General features: G+C 39.8%; 1 pseudogene; it reads left to right on the forward strand.

Moving 5' to 3' along the window:
• The first annotated feature begins 1,713 nt into the window (after positions 1–1,713).
• On the forward strand, positions 1,714–9,971 carry LOC104423951 (annotated as a pseudogene).
• Positions 9,972–22,463: the final 12,492 nt, after the last annotated feature.

The following is a 22,463-nucleotide window of genomic DNA, read 5'->3' on the forward strand; positions in this document are numbered from 1 at the left end:
TGAAGATCTCGAAACTCGTGTAGTCCTGGCTGAGGCTCCAGTTAGAGTGTGGAGGATAATGAAGAGGAGGACGAGTACCCGTAGTTTGTGAAACCCCCACCCCTGCTTGTAGACCTTGATTCTAAACTTGTTTAAGTTGAATCCGGCGTAGTAGTACGCCATATATACATGTGCACTGGTTTGCAATGTATACAAGTGTGGTTGTTTTTGAAAGTTCGGAATTTAGTCATACTTTCTTATCCCATTGTTTTATTGTCTGGGGATCATTTATATGTTTCCGCATGCTTATTAAAAAGAAAGGGTCGGCGATGTGTCCTAGGATGTCGCTATTAATCGACCAAGATGAGGGATGGGTGCATGCCCAAGGATCGGGGAGTGACAAAAGTAGTGGAGCAGTTGAGGTCACTCTCCGACATGGTTTCCTTCCTTGTTAATCACAAGAGGAAAGAAAATGAAGAAGTCATAAAGGAGAAAGTTTGCCAGGTGCCATTTGGTTGAAGAAAATGGAGGGACTGAAGAGGAAAGCGAAAGTGCGAAATAATTGAAGAATAACCCATAAATATCAACTCAGATGGTATTTTCCAATTGATTTTAATTTAGATTATCATAAAGATAGTGATTATTGAGGATGAAGTGATTGTATGAAGTTACTGCATGATCATCTAAATCATTAACTATGTGGGTCAAATGGTAAAATCAAATGATCAACGGTCTAGATGAACTTGATTTACATGGGCTATCGACCATGCCACTTTTTCTCGTGATCAATATTCATACCATGCCCGGCAACATAATTTGCTTTATGTAGTTATATCACGTCAAGGACACATAATCTGACACTAATGTTTTCTCATGGTTTGCACCTTCCACAGTCTCGTGTTTGCTTGGGTTGGCTGAAAACAATATTTGTCCGGCTTGGATTCTTAAAGTCCTCCTCCATTGCACCCACGCAAACCGATTAATCACTATAGTCGCATGGGTTCGTGCTCCTAGGATGGCCAAAAGAAAATGCGCACTTACGGCGATTCGAATCATATTGATCAACGGAAAAGGAGAAATGAGGTTGATGTTCGTTTTCCTAGGAGCTCGGCAAGCTCTGCAAAAGCAAAACAAGCTTAGAAAAGGTTCCCAGTAGCAGACGGTCGCATCTGCATCGTGCGGCGGGAATCAAGGAGAGAGTGTACGCATTCTGAAATGGGACTAATTTACACCGAGATGCGATCGTCGAGTAAAACGATTGCGGGGGTTGGTCAAACTGATTTTTAATATTTGCCACTGCCCTCAAAAGAAAAGGGGAAAGGACGGGGTCGTCGGGCAAGAAGCAAAAGTCTACAAAGACTTGGACTAGGAATGTCCAGAACCAGCTCAAATACCACTCCGTCCCCCATAGATTGACCTGAAGAGAATGGAGACCCCAACTCGTAATCGACTTCAAGAACACCGTCAGCGGTGGTGAAGGCCGGCTGCTGCTACCACGCCTCCATGACGGCCACCGTGATGGCGGTGCGCCGGTGGTTCGATCGCTTGTGCCTACGAATTCCAAGATTTTCTCTTCTCCGAGATCCGCAGCTTCTGTCTCACTTCTCCAACAAAATGACCATGGTCGTCGAAGACTACGACGGTTACGCCCAAAATTAGCTCTTTCAGGCGGCTCGAGTCTTCTTGGCTAGCAAACAATCCTTGTTGGTGCGGCGAGTCAGAGTGACCAAGCCCATGAAGGAGAACCAACTCACCCTTGCTATGGACTGGAATCAAGTGCTGGTAGATGTTAAGAACAGCAAGAACAGAAGCTCTACTGATGCTATTACTGATATCAGTAAGAACAGGGGCAGTAAGAACAGGGGGAGTAATATATACAAGAGCAACGGAGAGAAAACATATGAAGAAGAGGAAATAGAGAATATAAATGCCGCTGAGAAGAATGAGAAGAAAACTTGTTTCGAACACTCGTATAATTTGCAAGTCTTGGCAAGTCTCGTCGCTAGTTTGGTGTACTTTAGTTTTGGAAGTTAGTTAGTTTTTGCTTTTGTTAGTTATTTATCCTTTCTTCAACTGTTCAATACCTGAAATCGTTTCCAGAGATAGCCATTGTATATAAAAGGCTAACTCTCGTGATTGAAAGAGATACAAGAAAATAATAGAAAGAAGTTTTCCATCTTAATATCTCTCTACTGTTCCTTCATCCCAAGATTTCCTATTTCTTCTGTGCGCATAAACTTCTTCATGGTATCAGAGCTGCTACATCCTAAAGAAATCATCTTGATGCTGCACAAAATAGTTAAATCTACATTAGATCGAAGTTAGATTTGAAGCTTCATTGATCTCTCAAGATATCTCGTATCTTCCAACAAGATCTCGTGAGTTGGTACTTTTCATCCACATCTAAATCTTCATCAGCAATATACTTGTTGCAGCGTATTGCAAACCAAGAGAATTTGTGTTGCAACTAGACTTGATCAAAGATCGGGAAGAATAGAATGGCAGCAAGAAGTTTGAGATATCCATTTCCTATTCATGTTAATATCTCGAATTTTGTTACCATCAAATTAGCCGAGGATAATTTCCTTCGTGGCAAGCTCAATTCTATAAATTCTTAAGGAGCCAAGATTTGTTTGGTTTTGTGAATGGGGAAATTTCACCACCCGCAAAGACATTGCAGGTTGAAGAATGAGGTCAAACTTCCGAGGTTCCTAATCCCGATTATAATGATTTGGATAAAAACAGATCAACTTGTATCTTCTTGGATTAGTGGTGCTGTATCAGAAAATATACTCAGCTTGATAATTGGCTTAAATACTGCTTACGAAGTTTGGCAAACTCAAAATCGGTTCACACAAAAGTCAATAGCTAAGGAGTTCGAGTTAAGAGGAAAACTGCAGGTTTGCCAGAAACGTGAACGAACATTATCAGCATACCTCAAGGAGTACAAGTCAATATGTGATCGATTGAATGCCATAGGAAACCAGTTGATGAAATCACAAAACTATTTGGAATTCCGGAAGGCCTGGGATTTGAGTATGAAAGTTTTAAAACTACAATCTATTGCTTAAAGCCCCAACCAGAATATAATGAAGTAATCTCACACTTAGAAAGATTCAAAGCCAGGTTACAGAATTATTCTTTAAATCAGTTTAGTCCTAACCTAGCTTACTATGGCCAAAGGAAAACTGAAGCTATACATAAAGAAGAGGCTGACAGAGAATATATACAACATAATACTATTCTTAGAGGATCAAGAACAAATAATCGTGGAGGAAGAGATTATGGAAGAGGAAGAACATATAATGCCAGATACAGGAACTTTGGTTATCCTGGAAGAAACATGAGTTATAGAAATAATAACTCAAACTATGAACAAGAAAATCAGCAGTTCAAACAACTCAATACCTCCTCTGGCTTGGGTCCTGTTCAAGGATTTAGACCATACAATGTATTAGCACAAAGGTATTCTGATACCAGGTCATATCCTGCATCAAATTCAACTCTTCACAAAAAGGTGCAGATGGAGAAAGCAGCATAACACACTCGACTTGAGTGTCAAATCTGTAAGAGGCCGGGTCATGATGCCTTACATTGTTGGTATCGGTTTGATAACTCCTATCAAGCTGAGGAGATACCAACAACACTAGCAACACTACATATTGAGGAGGCAAATGATCAAGAATGGTTTCCAGACATTGGAGCAACAGCCCATATTACCTCTAATGCTGGTATACTTCATAGTCTTTCTAAAATAACAATGCTGATACTGATCATGATAGGCAATGGTATGTGTTTACCTATCAAATACATTGGTAATGCAATACTTAATACTACAATTGATGCCTTGCCTCTAAATGATGTGCTGATTGTCCCCGAGATTAAGAAAATCTTCTATCGTTGTCAAAGTTAATTGATGACTACCCATGTTCCTTTATCTTTAACAAAATTGGTGTGTATATCAAGGACAGCACCACCAACACAACCATGAGGCTAGGAAGGAAGGTTAGAGGGCTGTACAGAGTAGACTCTCATGCTACAGAAGTCTACTTCACTCAAAGACAAAGAATTGTTGCAGAAAGTATCTGGCATCAACGATTGGCTCATACAAAAATATCTTGAAGCATTTGAGGAATTAAAATCTGATTCAGTACAACAAAGAACCACAGTCTGTATGTAGAAGCTGCCAAATAGCTAAGAGTACTGCTCTACCTTTTCCATTATCAAATTCTACAGCTACAAAACCTCTAGAACAAATTCACTGTGATATTTGGGGACCTTCTCCAGTTAAATCTTTTCAGAGTTTCAAGTAGTCATTTTTGTTGACAATTTCTCTCGGTTCAGTTGGATATATCCATTAAAGCTGAAGTCAGATTTCTATAGTATTTTTCTCATGTTTCAAAAATTAGTAGAAAATCAGCATAGCTGTAAAATCAAGACTTTCCAGTGTGATGGTGGAGGAGTGTTTATTAGTCAAAAATTCAGAACTCACTTACAGAACTGTGGCATTCAACAGCATATCTCCTGTCCATATACACCTGAGCAGAATGGAATACCTGAAAGGAAACATCGACATATAGTCGAACTTGGTTTGGCTATGCTATACCATGCAAAAATTCCATTAAAGTTTTGGGTAGATGCATTTGTAACAGCCAACTACATTGTTAACATTCTTCCTACTCAAAAATTACAGATGCAATCTCCCTTCAGCAAATTATATCAGCATAAGCCAAGATATGACCATCTCAGAACCTTTGGCTGTGCTTGCTATCCCTGTCTTCGACCATATGCACAGCACAAGCTTGATCCACAGTCACTAACCTGTGTCTTTCTAGGATACAGTGATCACTATAAGGGATATCGATGTCTTGTCCCTACTACTAGTCATGTCTACATTAGTCGGCATGTAGTATTTGATGAGAATTTCTTCCATTTCTCTCAGAAATTAGCAATCGTTTATCCTTCCTACACACATTTGTATAAGTTGTGGACAGAAGAAGAGCAGTTCCTAGCTTCCTCCACTACAGATCACATAAAACATTCAACTTCTCAGTACACAGGTTAGGAACAAGAATCCACAGCTAAGCAAACAAATGGAATGGTCTTACCTGAATGCACAGAACAAGCAATTTCTATTTCTCCAGCTGAATTTCCTATGGATCAAGTGTCCACCACTACTCAGAATAGTCCACAACGAGTTGAAATACCCGTTCCCATAACTGAGACAACAAATGGACCAGATATGGAACAACACACTTCAAATAATCGGGACAATTCACAAGGTACATTACCTACACACCCTATGCGAGACTAGGTCTAAGTCTGGCATTATCAAGACCAATCCTCGATATACATGTCTTGCTATATATGAAGTACCTACTGAACCAAAAACAATCAAATCAGCCTTAGCACATAAAGGCTGGTATAAAGCAATGACAGAAGAGATGGATGCACTTTATCAGAATAAAACTTGGGAATTAATCCCTCGAATTGGTCAAATAAATGTCATTGGCTGTAAGTGGGTATTTAAAACAAAGCTTGCAGCAGATGGTAGCCTTGATAGACTTAAGGCTCGACTGGTTGCTAAAGGATTTCATCAGGAAGAAGGCATTGACTTTACATAAACTTTTAGTCCAGTCATCAAACATGCTACAATTCGTATAGTTCTATTTGTAGCCATGATGAAACACTAGCCAATCCATCAACTAGATGTCAAAAATGCATTCTTACATGGTACATTGAATGAGATAGTTTACATGGAGCAGCCTCATGGTTTTGAAGATCCCAAGAAACCTCATCATGTATGTCTCCTCAGGAAGTCTCTCTATGGACTTCGACCAGCTCCTCGAGCCTGGTTTGACAAGTTCAGCAACTTTCTGCTTGAATATGGGTTCTTTTGCAGCTCAACTGACCCATCCTTATTCATCTATCATACTGATACAGACACCATTCTTCTACTACTATATGTCGATGACATTATCCTGACTGGAAGCTCCTCTCAGTTACTTTCCAACCTTATCCATTCTCTAAGTCTTCAGTTCTATATGAAAGACCTTGGCCCACTACATTACTTTCTTGGCATTGAAGTTAAAAAACTACTTTTGATCACCTGTTTCTTTGCCAGACTAAATATGCCAGTGATCTTCTTACTCGAGCTCATATGCTTGAGTGCAAACCAATTACCACCCCTATATCACAAAAACCAACTATTCTAATAAATGATTCTACTCCCCTCTCCAATCCTATCGAGTATCGAAGCTTAGTAGGTGGCCTTCAGTATTTGACTTTAACAAGACCTGACATTGCATATGCTACAAATCAGCTGTGTCAGAAATTACAGAAACTCACTATTGCAGACTTACATAAACTCAAGAGAGTTTTGAGATATGTCAAAGGCACTATAAGTCTTGGAGTCTTCATTCACTCTCGAAGCTCTCTCCACTTGTATGGGTTCTCAGATGCAGACTGGGCAGGATGTGTTGAAACAAGAAGATCAACAACAGGTTTTTGTACATACCTTGGCTCCAATCTCATATCTTGGGCAGCAAAGAATCAATCCACAGTCAGTTGATCCTCTACAGAAGCTGAGTATCGTGCTCTTGCTTCTACATCTGCTGAACTTACCTGGATCAGCTTTGTCCTTCGTGACATAGGATGCTCATTGACTCGTCCAACATAGCTCTTTTGTGACAATAAATCAGCCATTTCTCTTACTATCAATCCTGTCTTACATGCTCGCACCAAACACATTGAGATAGACTTTCATTTTGTTAGGGAAAAAGTCTCCTCAAGGTCACTACAAGTGAATTATGTTCCAAGTAACTATCAACTTGCCGATATATTCACAAAATCTCTTCCTCGTATTACACACTATCAGCTACAAATCAAATTAGGAATTGGTTTCTCACCCATTCCTAATTTGAGGGGGAATGTTAAGAACAAAGAAGAACGAAGCCCTGCATCGATGCTATTACGATATCAAGAAGAACAAAAGGCAAGAACAGGGAAGTAATATATACAAGAGCAACGAAGAGAAAACATATGAAGAAGAGGAAGTAGAGAATATAAATGCTGCTGAGAAGAATGAGAAGAAAACCTGTTTCGAACACTCTGTATAATGCTGCAAGTCTTGGCAAGTCTCGGCAGTTAGTTTGGTGTACTTCAGTTTTGGAAGTTAGTTAGTTTTTTGCTTCTGTTAGTTAGTTATCTTTTCTTCAACTGTTCAATACCTGTAAATCGTTTCCGTGAGATAGCCATTGTATATAAAAGGCTAACTCTCGTGATTGAAAGAGATACAAGAAAATAATAGAAAGAAGTTTTCCATCTCAATATCTCTCTACTGTTCCTTCATCCTAAGATTTCCTATTTCTTCTGTGCACATAAACTTCTTCATTAGATACGTTTTGCGGGATCAAACTCAAGTGGGTTCTCATGTCGAGACAAGTCAACTCAGGCTACCAAGTTCCTGAGGGCCGGAACCCGATGGCTGAGCACGAAGTTCAGTATTTCGAGCTCACTTTTCACAAGAGACACAGGGAGATCGTGGTCGATTCCTATTTGCCTTTCATCATCGAGGAGGCCAACTCCATCAAGCAGAAGAAGAAGACGTTGAAGTTATACTCTTCGAACTCCAAAGGCGGTAATTTTCGTCCACAATTAAGTTGGAATCAACGAGGTTATCTCTAAATATGTTTAATTTCACAGAATCATCTTAGTTCAATGGGACTCGTCGGAAGTATCGTAGACAGTTGCAATCAAATGGTCAAGTCCAAATATAAGTATTGGCTACAGAAAAGTTCACGTGTAAAATTTTAAGGGATAAGTGTTCCAGAAGTCCTCTGTTTGTCACGAAAATGCATTTCAGTCTTAAAACTTGCAAAATGTGCATTTAAGTCCTAAAACTTGTCAAATTGTTTCAAATGAGTCCTAAGATTGACGCCGTTAGTCTTTTCCGTTAAAAATGCTGACGTGGCATTTTAAATAATTTTTATTTTCCAGGTTTATTTTTTAATTAATTTTTATCCATTTTTTTTTAAATTAGATTTAAAACTAAATAATTAAATTTATTCTTATCTTATTTTCAACAAAAACTAAAAAGAAAATTTAATATTTTATTTTTAAATTTTTAAAACAAATTAAAAAAATAATATAACTTTTTAAATATGTTTTTTATAAATATTTTAACTAAAAAAATTATTTTTAATTAAAACGTTTTTTAATAAATATTTTAACTTTTTTTAAATTTTTTGGTGAAAATAAGATAAAATGAATAAATTTGATTTTTTTAGTTTTTAAATCTAATTTTTAAAAATAATTAAAAAATAATTAAAAAATTCACATGGAAAATAAAAAAATTATTTAAATGCCACGCAGCATTTTTAACTAAAAGGCTGACGGCGTTGATCTTAGGACTCGTTTGAAACAATTTGACAAGTTTTTAGGATTTAAATGCACTTTTTGCAAGTTTTAGGACTGAAATGCATTTTCGTGACAAGTTATAGGACTTCTGGAACACTTATCCCAAATTTTAAAGAACATTAGGGTCAAAACTCACTGGAACAGTCTTGCACCTCTTGTATACTATCTACTCTGATTCTGCTCTCTATTTCTTCTACAGAAGATTGAATTTTGTATCTCCATCACAATTTCTTTCCTCTACAGGTTCTCTCTCGGGTAAGTGGTCTCTGGTGAATCTCAACCACCCGGCGACATTTGAGACGCTAGCCATGGACCCAAAGCTCAAGAAGATGCTCATCGACGATCTCGACAGATTTGTAGGAGGAAGGAGTACTATAGGTGATCCAGCAGAAACTTTTGGCACCAAAGTGAGCATCGTACACAACTTATGGCATCATTAGTGTACTTATCCCCCTATAGTACTCCTTCCTCCCCACGGTGGCCAAGCGATGATGGCCGAGCAAGCTAGGTCGGCGATGATGAACACAAAAAAAAACCCCTAATTTCAATCACAAATGAGCTATATGGCGTAATTTTTCCGAAGCCATCCACATAGGACGGTAACTTAAGTGATTCGACGGTAACTTTTGGCACCAAAGTGAGCGCCGTACACAACTTATGGCACCATTAGTGTACTTATCCTTACTATAGAGAGTCGGCAAGGCGTGAAAAAGAGGGTACTTATTGTATGGACCTCCCAGCACAAGGAAATCGAGCCTAGTCGCGGCAATGGCCAATTACTTGAAATTTGACATATATGACCTAGAGCTAAGCGGGCTCTGGAGCAACGCGGAACTCAGGAGGCTGCTTGTCACCACTGCGAATCGGGCCATATTGGTGGTGGAGGACGTCGATTGCACCATCACGTTGCAAGATAGGAGGTCGGAAGCCCAAGCCACAAGCATGAATACAATGTCGTCCCCATATCGGCAACAAGATGCGGTACAATTTTTTTTTTCTTTTGGCATTGTTTTTCAGTATTAGGTTTACTTCTAGTGTTGCCTCCTATGCATATGATCCATCCTTGACATTTAACTTATATTTGTCACTATGATATTGATTTCTTTCTCATGGAACAGCTGACGTTGTCTAGATTTCTTAACTTCATTGACAGGCTTTGGTCTAGCTGTGGCGATGAACGGATCATAGTCTTCATGACGAATCATAGGGAGAGACTAGACCCGGCTCTATTGCGTCCAGGGCTCATGGATGTAGAAGTTCCCATGCTCTACTGCACTCCGTGCGGTTTCAGGCCTCTCGCTGCTAATTATCTTAGGATCAATCACCACGAGCTCTTCAACCATATTGAGAGTTTGCTCAAGACAGCCAGAGTCACTCCAGCCGAAGTAGCCGACCAATTGCTGAAGAGTGACGAACCAGAGGTGGCTCTTAGGGATATGGTTACCTTCCTCGTTGATCACAAGAGGAAAGAAAATGATGAAGTCATCAAGAAGAAAGTTTGTCGGTGCCAATTGGTCGAAGAAAATGGAGCGAGTGAAGAGAAAAGCGGAAAGTGCGAACTAATTGAAGAATAAATAATAAATATCGACTGTGTTGGTATGTTTCCATCGAATTTAATTTGGAGTATTATAAAGATGGTGATTATTGAGGTCACAGAAGCAATTGATGGAAAGTTATTGCCCGATCATCGAAATCATTAATTAAGTGGGTCGGATGGTAACATGGCATGTAATCTAAGTGAATTTAATCAAGAGTTTAGATGAACCGTGTGATATTTTTTTGGTAATTGATATTCATATCATGCCGGCATTATATTTTGCTTTATATAGTTATATCACGTCAACGACACATAATCAGACAGTAATGATTTCTCATGTTTAGGGCCTCCCATGATTTTTTTTTAGTATTTGCTTGGGTTTGCCGAAAACGTTATCCATCTGGTTTAGTCCAACCATTTGGTTCAAGGTGTATAATGATCTGAGCACCCTGCTAATTCTTGATAGTCTTCCGTTGCACACACATCAATTAATTACTAAATTCACATAGGTCCGTGTTTTGAGTATGTCCTCAAGAAAATGAGGAAGTAGAGTGGTTTGAATTCAATCGATCAGCGATAAAAGACAAATGAGGTCGTCGTTTGCACAATCCCATGAGGTTCTCACTTGCGTAATCATTTAGGGGTTACCATTTTTCCCAGAACACCACAAGCTTGGCAAAAGCGGAAAGACGGCAAAAGGTTCCAACTATCTCTGGTTTTTCTTGTTCGTATCGTGCAGCGAGAGTTAAGGGGAGATTGATAAATAAATCATTCTAAATGTAACTGATCTATTCAAATTTTGATCTTTAACTTGTCCCGCCAATCAATAAACAAGCCTATGTTATCTAATTAAACTAAATTGAAGTGGAATGTGCCGTGGTTTTGCCTTACATCGAGATGCAAATCATTGAATTAGATGTTGCGTGGGAGATTGGTCGATAGGATTTTAACATCAAGATCAAACTTTACGAAGACTTGGACTAAGAACAGTGTATGAATTAACTTCGTCCAGAAGGTAACACAAAGGCGTACCATGCGGCGTTTGTCCCTTTGTGCTTTACAGCCAGACTTCCTCCATGCGTTTGTCCTTTTGTGCTTTACAGTCAGACTTCCGTGGAGAATGTCACTAGCTCACCCCTTTAAATGCAAGACCGACTCATTGACAATAACATATGCATCTACAATTCTCTAATTCTCTTATATATGGCCACTTGCAACTCACGATCCCTTCCGATCAAATACCATCTATACCAAACAAAGTAAACTGAAAAGAATGGTGACCTATACCAAACAAATTAAACTGAAAAGAATGGTGACCCTGACTCGAAATGTATGAAGTTGAAGAGGTTAACAAAGGAGTTAGTGCTAATTAAACCGTGGGCACGCATGCGGGTATGATGAAGTTTAGTCCACAACCAATCATCTCTTTAGGTACACTAAAGAAACCCTACACTTATTAATTGGCTCACTTCCTCTTACTTTTCCTATGTGAGACAAAGGAAAATGCACTTAGTTTGTTTTACGAACAAACTTCCAACACAAACAACTCCAAGAACCCCGCGTGGCGGCCAAGGCAGTGCTGTCGGCCGTAGCCTCCATGATGGTGGTGTAGTTGCTGGTTTGACGTCAATGGCAACTGTCTGTGGAGGCATCTGAGCATTAATTTTTGATGGTTTTATATGTATTGGGCTCAAGGCCCGTTCACCCATGCTGGGCCCAAAAGGCCCGCCCCACGGGAATAGGGCATGTGGAAGGGGAAGGTATAAAAGGGAGGAGAGAGAGAGAGAAGACAACGCTTGGCTGAACGTACGTACGTTCTCTCCCTCGCTCTCTCTCCAAAAAGACAAAAGAACAAGAAGGCAAACGGCACGTTCTTCTTCCCTTCAAGGCGCCATCGGATCGAACAAGACCATAATTTATTCTCGATCTTCAGCATTGGTGTCTAATCTGTGGCTAACAAGGTACGCTCGAATCCGTGGTGTGCTTTACGATCGGTGATACGTGTTTCCCGGCTTCGTCTTCCGCATTGATTTAGGGTTCGATTGAGTGTCAAATCCGGTTTTCGGGGATCAGTCATTCCCAACATTGGTATCGAGCCCTAGTTCACGTTTCCCGACCTGTTTGACGTTTTTTCATTGATTTTTCGTAAAATTTCTCGGCCGTACGGATCGGGCGTGAAATCCCGACACCCGAGCACTGTACGTCCCTTTTTTTTTTTTTTTTTCTGAGTTTCCGTAAGTCGGAATCAAATTCTGAAGGAACTGGGTGAAAGGCGACGTCGAGACGAGTCCGGCGACATGTCGTGCGTCGCCGGACGACGCCGCACGCGCCCACACACGCGGCCACAAGCCGCTGCGCGTGGGAGCCACGAGCCCAAAGCACTGGCTATGGCCAGGGCATTCGCCACACGCGCCGGTGACGAACCGGCACGTGCGCGCCGGCGACCGGCGAAACGGCACGCACCGGTCGGCAAACCGACGCGTGCTGACATCAACCGCTGACGTCACCCAACGGTCGATAACCGTCAGGATGACGTCATTGATGACGTCAGCGCCGACGACGGTTGGCCGGCCGGTGACCCGACCCGACGGCGACCGACCTGACCCGATCAGCCTGGCGCATGCCGCGCACATGCGGCTGACGTTTGCGTGACGTCAGCTAGTGCACGCGTGCGGCACGTGCGGTCGGTTAGTCAGACCGGCACGGCCGGTTCAACTGGCCCGACCGGTTCCACCGGTCCTCCGACCCGCGCGCCCGTTGACCCGACCCGTTGACCGTTGACTTTGACCGTTGACCCGAAAAAAAAAAGAAAAAAGAATTTGTTTCTTTTTTCAATTATGTCTGTGTGGGTTGTAGGTAATTCATTTTTATTATGCATTTGTTGCATGAATCATGGAAATTTATGTATTTTCCATTTTGTTTATTATGGATTATAAGTGATCCATTTTAGTTCCGCATTTGTTGCGAACTATGATGCGTTATGCACGGATACCGCAATCCCAAGAACGGACGAAGGAAGAGCTAGACCGAAAAGGCTGATGAAAGAGTTAGCTGATTATCGGTGGCTTGATGGTGATTTAGTATCACACATGGTCAAGGTCAATCGGATGATACAGAAATCATCTCGGAATGGTTATCTTATGCCGGACTTTGAGAAGGTGCCGGCTTTGATGAACACTCTTCCACCTGAATGGCAAGCAGTGTTAGATCGGCTATGGGAGGTCAACGTGGTCCCGGATTACAGGGGGTTAGTGGAAGCTTTTGTAAGAGAGTACTATAGGATTGAATTGGCCAAAACTTCAACCCTAAGATTGAGCACCACATGGCGCAGAGTGAATTCGCCTTGGTGGCAACATGAGAGCTCTCCAAAAGTTTTTCCATGGTTGGCAAATGTACCTTCGCTTTTCTCGATGTTTTGGTGATAGATTAGAAGGGACATTCCCTATTTATTTCTTTGATTAATTATGTAATATTTACTACACGATTGTTGTTGATGTAGCAACCGATATGTTAGTTGTATCATGTGAAAGCATTGTTATTTTATTCGATGTTAAGATTTTATTTGCTTTTTGCTATTGCTGGTTGGTGTGGGTAATTAGCTGTGGGTAGTAATAGAAGTTTTTTGTAACTTCATAGAATTTATTTGCATAAGACAATTATAGTAATAATAATTTTGAGTTAGGATTTTTTAAGGATGATTGGAAACATAGTGACCTTTTGATTCTGAAGCCTTACTTGAAATTATTCATTAATATGATGGGTCTATGCAAATAGGGATGCATAAATGATAGGCATTAATTATTCGTACATGTATGTCTAATGTGTTGAACGATGGTTCAAAGAACTAAGAATGTAATTGCTGATATGAACGGCTACAATTGTGAAATATTGAATATGAAGATTCAATATGTGCTGGAAAAGCAAGAAGCACTAGAAGCTCTTGACCATGTTATGGAAGATCTTGAGAATGCTGTGCACCACCTTGAGCTGGTAGAGAACCGCTTAACGGCATGTGAGCTGAGAATAGATATTTGCAATGCTGGTTCTAGCTCATAAAGGGTTTTGAGCTCTAAGCGCAAGCGTATTGATTCGTTTAATATGTGGGAATGCAAAGGATCAAGTCCTTATTGCAAGAGATCAAGAGTTAACCAACACAAGAGAGGAAAACGTCCTCAAGTGAAGAAAATGTCAAGGGTGAGATGTTACAACTGTGACAAGAAGGGTCACTATGCTCGCGACTGTCGTGAGCCAAAGAAGGCAAACACCTCTTGTACATTTGAGAACTTTACTTTTGTGTCAAGTTCTGCATTATTAGCTGAATCCAATCCTTTGTGGACTGTAGATTCAGGAGCAACAGACAATGTAGCGAAGGATAAAGGATCCTTCGTGGAATTCCGACGAATACCGACTTGAACTAAGTGGATCTATGTGGGAAATAGCTCCAGAGCTGAAGTTAAAGTGATTGGCACCTGCCAATTGAACATGCGTGGTGGTCGCAACTTGTTCCTACATGATGTTCTAAATGCTCTGGAGATTCGTCGAAATTTAAGTGTCTGTTTTGATGTTGGTTAAGCTTGGTTTTAGTGTGAACTTCCGTAATAACGGTGTAGATTTGTATTTGGATACAAACTACTATGGCTGTGGTCACTTTCTGGATGGTTTTATTGTACTGAATGTTGACTGTGGTGATGTCAATATGTTATTCCCTTGTTTCACGTCTTTTACTTCATGTGACAATGATGTGAATGTGTGGCATGCTAGACTTGGTCATATTGGCCAACAACATATGAATAGACTAGCCAAAGAGGGCTTGTTGGGCAATATTGAATAAGTCAATTTGTCCATATGTAAGCATTGCCTAGAAGGGAAAACGACAAGAAAACCATTTGGAAAAGGTAAAAGAGCTAACGTTCCTCTGCATTTAATTCATTATGACGTTTGTGGTTCAATGAATGTGAGAGAAAGGCATGTGACTGTTTACTTCATCACTTTTAATAGATGATTATACTCGATTCGGATGTATCTATTTGATTTCTCATGAATCTGAATCATAAGTTGTTTCAGAAGGTTTATGAACCTAACAAAAAATCAATTAGACAAGAAAATAAAGGTATTTAGATCCGATCGATGTTGAGAATATTTATCTGATAAGTTCAGAAAATTATGTGATGAAAAAGGAATAGAAAGATAGTTGTCTATTCCATATACTCCTCAACAAAATGGTGTTGCAGAGAGAATAAACAGAACCCTACTGGAATGGTTAGGTCCAAGATGGCGCATGCTAACTTACCTATCACTTTTTGGAGTGATGCGTTGTTAACTGCTGCCAATATACTTAACCGGATGCCTTCCAAATCAATTATTTCCACTTCATATGAGTTATGGACAGTTAGAAAACCGGACTTAAGTTTACTTAAGCCATGGGGTTATGCTACCTATACTCATATGTCCTCTCACAAGTTTGGGAAATTGAGTCCTAGATAAAAGTAGAGTATTTTAATGAGATACTCCGAACACTCGAAAGGGTATGTGTTCATAGGTGAGCAGGAAAGTGGGAGAATAACTGAATTTGAATCACGGGATGTCACATTCTTAGTGGATGAATTTCCTAAGAAGGGCGAAATAGGGATAGATTACTTCCTATTTGAAACCTTGGATCAAGATAATGATATTAATGGAGTTCGTCCAAGTGGGAGTAATACGAGAAGTGATGAATTGAATTCAACTCATTCTCAATTACAACCACATGATGAGATGACATCGTCATTATCTAATCCGAGTGGGAGCATAATTGGGAATGATGTACTAAGTGTACAATCTCCCATACGGCGAAAAAGTCGCCAAAGTATTCCCCGTCGATGTTTTGACATTGAAAGGGAAACTTTTATGGTTGCTCCACAAGATGAGGATGAGCCAAGAAATATTAATGAGGCTCTGAATTGCCCTAGTAAAGAAAAATTGATTTATGCAATAAAAGAGGAGATGGAGTCAATGAAGTCAAACCAAGTCTGTAAACTGGTTGATCTTCCAAAATGACGCAGAGCTATTGGGAACAGATGGGTTCTCAAAATAAAGCGAAAGGCTGATGGCTCGATAGAAAGGCATAAGGCTCGCCTTGTGGCGAAGAGGTATAATCAACAGGAAGAAATTGATTATGAAAATACATTTTCTTTTGTAGTGAGATTTACCTTGATTCGCATAATTCTGGCAATAGTGTTTGGTATGGATCTTGAGTTATGTCAAATAGATGTAAAGACTGCTTTCCTCAATGGAGAATTAGAGGAAGAAATACATATGGAACAACCTGTTGGTTTCATAGTGAAAGGCCAAGAAGAAAAAGTATGTCGACTTTTGAGGTCGATATATGGTCTTAAGCAGTCATCAAGACAATGGTATATACGTTTTCATAATGCCATAATGGCATATGATTTTACGATGATTGATGAGGATCATTGTGTATATATCAAAAGATCCAAGGATCAATTTGTGATCATATCATTATATGTTGATGATATACTAATTGCCGGAAACAATATGGAGTTTGTTAATACTGCCAAAAGTTGGTTGTCTTCCAAATTTTGAATTGAATGATATGGGATTGTAAACCCATAAACACTCCTATTGCAAAAGGTGAAGGATTGAGCCATAGTTTGTGTCCAAGGACTCCACAAGAGAAGGAACAAACGAAATATGTTCCTTATGCTAGTGCTGTTGAGAGCTTGATGTACGCCATGATGTGTACAAGACCTGACATATGTTTTGCAGTTGGAATGGTGAGCAGATACCAATCCAATCCAGGTCAAGCACATTGGAAAGCCGTTAAGAGTATACTGAGGTATCTAAAGGGGACTGCTGATTATATGCTGAGTCATTGAGGAAATGATCTGCGACTCTAAGGCTATTATGATGTTGATTGGGGAGGAGATTTAGATAAAAGGAAATCTGCCTCTGGATTTGTTTTCTTACCGAATAATGGCACCATATGTTGGAGCAGTAAGAAACAAAAGTGTATAGCCTTGTCCACGATGGAAACTGAGTTCGTGGCATTATCAACAGCAGTATAAGAAGATGTTTGGCTTAAGAGATTATTGGATCATTTAGGTGTTATTGGAAGTGCTGCAGATTTGTTATTGGTTAACCATGATAGTCAAGCAGCAAAAGTGTACACTAAATATCCAAATATCATGGCAAGACCAAACATATAGATACCAAGTATAATTTTGTCAAAGATATGGTTGCACGAAAAGATGTGAACTTAGAGTACATACTACACATAGAATGGTAGCAGATCCTATGACAAAGCCAATACCTAGAGATGTGTTTTATGGCCATATGAAATCTCTAGGATTGCGTAGAGTCTGATGTACTGGATTGTAATTTCCCTGAAGAGTTCACATTTGATGAATTTGTGTTTTTCATCATTAATGCCTATGAATCTTTGTTTGATCTTTATGCATCTTAATGCTCAGTGCATTACTTTAAGTTAGGAAGTATGTCGGACAGATATAAGATTAGCCCACTCACACGGGTAATCGTCTCTATTTACTGTGTGATAAATAGAGATGAGACTATTTTTAAGCTTATTATCTAGGTGATAATCGAGAGCTCAAGCTTAAAACACGTATGTCACCTTAACTAGGTGTTAAGATGAGGACATAATACTTACTATGTCCGAAAGTAAAATACCCCACATGTTTTACTTTATCTGCCTAAGATGTCGATGTGAGTTCTCATGAATTTTGTGAATGAGTAGATACGTGAACTCAAGTTAGACATTGGGTATGTCTGAACTATCATCTGTACGGTATTGAAAGGTGTAGACATACGCTCCATGGGAAAGGAGTTAATACCGTAATACGTATTTCATACTACGTATGCATGAGACGACCAATAAGAGTGGCAAAAGTTTGATCTCAACTTTTATGTCGTGTGAGACTCTTGAGGAAGAGAGTTCCTCAATTTCTTAGTCCCCTCATGACTCTTACTTATTTTCAAGATTTCTATTTAGTGTTTGCTATCTTAGGATGTTGCCAATGGTCATGAGTGATTCGATCTAATGGGGCATTTCTAGAAAAGCAAGCTGAACTGAAATTGAGAGTTTGAAGGAAAGAGGAAGATCGATTTTGGAGAATCACATTGTAGTTTTGTATTCACCGGTTAACCAATTGTGACTTGTCTTTGTGATAATCATAATTGTGAATACAATATATATATATATATATATATATCATTGTTTGAAAGAGATCAAGAGAGATATAAATGTGATCAATCGATCTAGGGTACTGCATACTAAATCTACTCGGAGTGTGATGCCCATTATGAGCTGCTATATATTCCTAACAGATGTATGTCAACGAGCTCTCAAAGTATGCTGGTCGCACGGATTATTCACCGGTATGAATGTTGAAGAGAGGTAAAGAGAATCATGTTCGGCCCACCATGTGCGAGTGGGAGATGATGGTTTTATATGTATTGGGCTTAAGGCCCGTTCGCCCATGCTGGGCCCAAAAGGCCCGCCCCACGGAATAGGGCCTGTGGAAGGGGAAGGTATAAAAGGGAGGAGAGAGAGAGAGAAGACAACGCTTGGCTGAACGTACGTACGTTCTCTCCCTCGCTCTCTCTCCAAAAAGACAAAAAGAACAGTAAGGCAAACGGCACGTTTTTCTTCCCTTCAAGGCGCCATCAGATCGAACAAGACCAGAATTTATTCTCGATCTTCAGCATTGGTGTCTAATCTGTGGCTAACAAGGTACGCTCGAATCCGTGGTGTGCTTTACGATCGGTGATACGTGTTTTCCCGGGCTTTGTCTTCCGCATTGATTTAGGGGTTCGATTGAGTGTCGAATCCGGTTTTCGGGGATCAGTCATTCCCAACAATTTTGTACTACTTAAGAAAATTTTTGCACCATACATGGCTTAATTGAAAAATGTGCATACTTGTCCGAACACTCTGCATTATTTTCCGAGTATGATGGCTTCTCTCGTGTTGGAAGTATGGCACTCATGGGTGTTGGAGAAATCTTTCCAGAATATTTTGAAGCTGACAAAACATTTCTATCAGTCTAAGTCTGGATATCGATAGTTAAAGTCTCAAGATTTTATAGTCTCAAGACTCTCCGTTATCTCAAGACTCAAGACTCAAGACTCAAGACTCAAGACTCAAAGTTATTCTCACCGACAGTCTTTCTAATCCGGTGTTGAAGGAAATCCAAAGTCGAGGTTTATGATTGAGGATTTGATCCTATCCTCTGGGATAGATTCTTTGGTTGGATAATCATTTCGGATTCTTTATATCTTATCTAAGAACGATTGAAGATCCGATGGTCGACGAAATAATCTTGGATTATTCTATTCTTGGAAACCGAGATCCTGATTGTATGGGCGAACAGATTGATGGGCTATCATCGTATTCCTTATATAGCTCGGATGATCTTCTTGATTGATTCCGTCCAACGGGTAGATTGGAGGAATTCCTTTGGTAAGTGCCAACGGCTATGATGGCATGAAGGAGTATAAAAGGAAGACGTTCTAGTTGTTTTAAGTGTGTGATCGATAGAAAATTCCAGTCTGAAGATCCTTTGATTGTTAGTTGAGACGAGCGAAATTGTATACCGAGAGTGTTTATACTTGGTGACGCCTTGAGCAAGTGTGGTAGATCATCTACACCTAGAAATCAAGGAAGATCAACACGTAACAACTCTTTGATCATAGTGGAATCCAGCCAATCGGGTCGGTCGAAAAAGTGGACGTAGGCTTGAATCAAGCCGAACCACTATAAACCGAGTGTTCAATTCTCTCTTTCCCTTACTCGTCTTGCGATTGAATTTTCAAATGTTGCAAAGTCTCTAATTGTTTAAGTATCGTGCAAACATCGAGAAATTTTTTGTGTATACCTATTCACCCCCTCTAGGTACTCGTACTAGCTATCTCAATTGGTATCGAGCCCGTGTTCTTACTTTGTTTGAAGTGTTTTACTTGAGTAAAAGATCCATGGCTAGTATGCTAGCACCTGGGCTGATGGAGGGGCAAAGCAATACCAGACCTCCCTACTTCGATGGAAAGGATTACAACATCCTGGAAGAACAAGATGAAAGCTTTCCTACGATCAAAGGATCCTCGGAATGGGACGTAGTGGAAAAAGGAATCACTATTGCTGCTGCATCAAACACTGAAAGAGGAAAAGAAACCGTTGAAACCAGCGGAATGTCTCAAGAAGAAATAAACAAGAGACAAGCACTTGATGCTAAAGCAATTTATTCTTTATATTGTGCTTTGTCACCAACTGAATATAACAGAATATCTTCTTGTGTCACAGCAAAAGAAGTCTGGGACAGGTTACATATCACTTATGAAGGAACAGATCGAGTGAAGGAGACCAGAATTAACATTCTTCTTGGTCAATATGAATCCTTCAAAATGAAACCAGGAGAATCTATAACTGACATGTTTAGTCGTTTCACGAGATATTGTCAATGGTCTTGAGAACCAAGGACAAAAATTTCTGATCCCATGAAGGTGAACAAGCTTCTACGTGGACTCTCCAAGGATTGGAATCATATAAAGACTTCAATAAGAGAGACGCAAAGAATCATGCCATTATCTCGTAGACGAACCGATTGGAACTCTTCCGATCTTACGAAGTGGAAAACGAATTAATGAAGACGAAGATCCAAGAGGTAAGAAATCTATTGCACCGAAATCAAATGATGATTCGATGATGCAGATTTCAAGATGATATGAATGATGAGAGCTCGCCTCATGATAAGAAGATTCGAAAACTGAATAGAAAAGGCGAAGGTTTATCCCAAAGAAACAAAGTTCTCGTGAGACAGCAGACCAAGTCTCATTGATGATGAGGAACCAAACAAAGAAGTAGTTTGCTTCGAATGTAAAAAGAAGGGACACATCGTAGACAACCGTCCTCTTCGAAAAGAAAAGAGGAAAAGCTGAGAAATTTCGAAAAGCTCTTAAAGCCGAAACCCTGGAGCGATACTGAGTGTGAAGAGAGTGATGAGGAATATGCCAACCCGTGTCTAATGGCGCAATCGACTCGACTGATCGGATCGACTCAGGAATGAATGGTGAGGTCTCAAAAAAAGAAGGTAAAGTGGTATCTTGACAGGATGCTCAAGACACATGACGGGAGACTCGAGTGTTTCATAAAGCTTATTAAAGTGAATGGTGGAAAAGTTTCATTCGGAGGAAATAGCAAAGGAAGTATTGTGGGATTCGGAATTGCGAAATTGGAAATCTCACAATAAGCAATGTCTCTCTAGTGGAAGGACTCAACTACAATCTACTCAGCATTAGCCAATTGTGTGATACTCAAGTTACAAGATCTTCTTTCAAGAAGGCATTTGTTCGGAATTAGCAAAGATTCGACTCGGTCTTTCATGGGTCGAAGGCATGGAAACATCTACCTCCTTGATGTAAAGCCAAATGAAGAACAATGCTTAATTTCAATTCAAGATGAAGCAATTCTATGGCATAGAAAGCTTGGCCATATCAACAAGAAGCAATTAGCCAAAATCTCTTCAAAGCAGCTTGTTAGAGGTCTACCTAAACTGCCATACCAAAGTCTGACTTATGTACTCCATGCATTCTGGGAAAGGGTAAAAATTCATTTAAACAAATAAATCATGTATCTACTAATCATGTAATACGGTTGCTTCATATGGATCTCTTCGGACCAACAAGAACCCGAGCATTGGAGGTAAGAAATATTGTCTAGTAATTGTAGATGATTACTCTCGTTTTACCCGGTATATTTTCTAGCAAACAAATCGAAACCTTTTCGTACTTTGAAAAGTTTGCTAAAAAGGTTCAAAATGAAAAAGGATGTGCTATTTCTAGTATAAGAACAGATCATGGAAGTGAATTTGAAAATCAAGATTTTACGAGATTCTCGTGATAAATCTCGGTGTTAATCACATGTTCTCCTCTCCGTATACCGAGCAAAATGGAGTTGTGGAAAGAAAGAATAGATCTCTTCAAGAAATGGCTAGAACACTTTTAATTGAAAGTAAAATTTCTTCACGATTTTGGGCTGAAGCATTTCAGCGCATATATTATAAATAGAGTCTTTTTAAGACCTATTCTTGATAAAACCCCTATGAATTGTTCAAAGGTAAGAAGCCTATTGTTTCATACTTTCATGTGTTCGGTTGCAAATGCTTTATTTTGAAAAATGCAAATGATCGAGTTGGTAAGTTTGAAGAAAGATCGGATGAAGGCATCTTCCTTGGATATTCCATCACGAGAACGTAAAGCAGTGTTCCGGTGGGTCTTGTCGGTGAAGATGAATCCAGATCCAGGACTCGGTTTGCGATGAGATCAATCCGCTCTAGATCTTCAAATGTCTACATCTCAAGAAGCATCTCGGATGGAAGTCCATCATCAAGACGATCATGGAGAATCAAATAAAGAAAGAGATCATCAACTTTAACCGGAAACACAAATCCAGTCATCCCAAAGATCTTATTATTGGCGAACTTAATGAAGGAATCCGCACCGAGATCAAAAAGGCATG

Source organism: Eucalyptus grandis, chromosome 10, assembly GCF_016545825.1.
Source record: "Eucalyptus grandis isolate ANBG69807.140 chromosome 10, ASM1654582v1, whole genome shotgun sequence".
Lineage (NCBI taxonomy): Eukaryota > Viridiplantae > Streptophyta > Magnoliopsida > Myrtales > Myrtaceae > Eucalyptus > Eucalyptus grandis.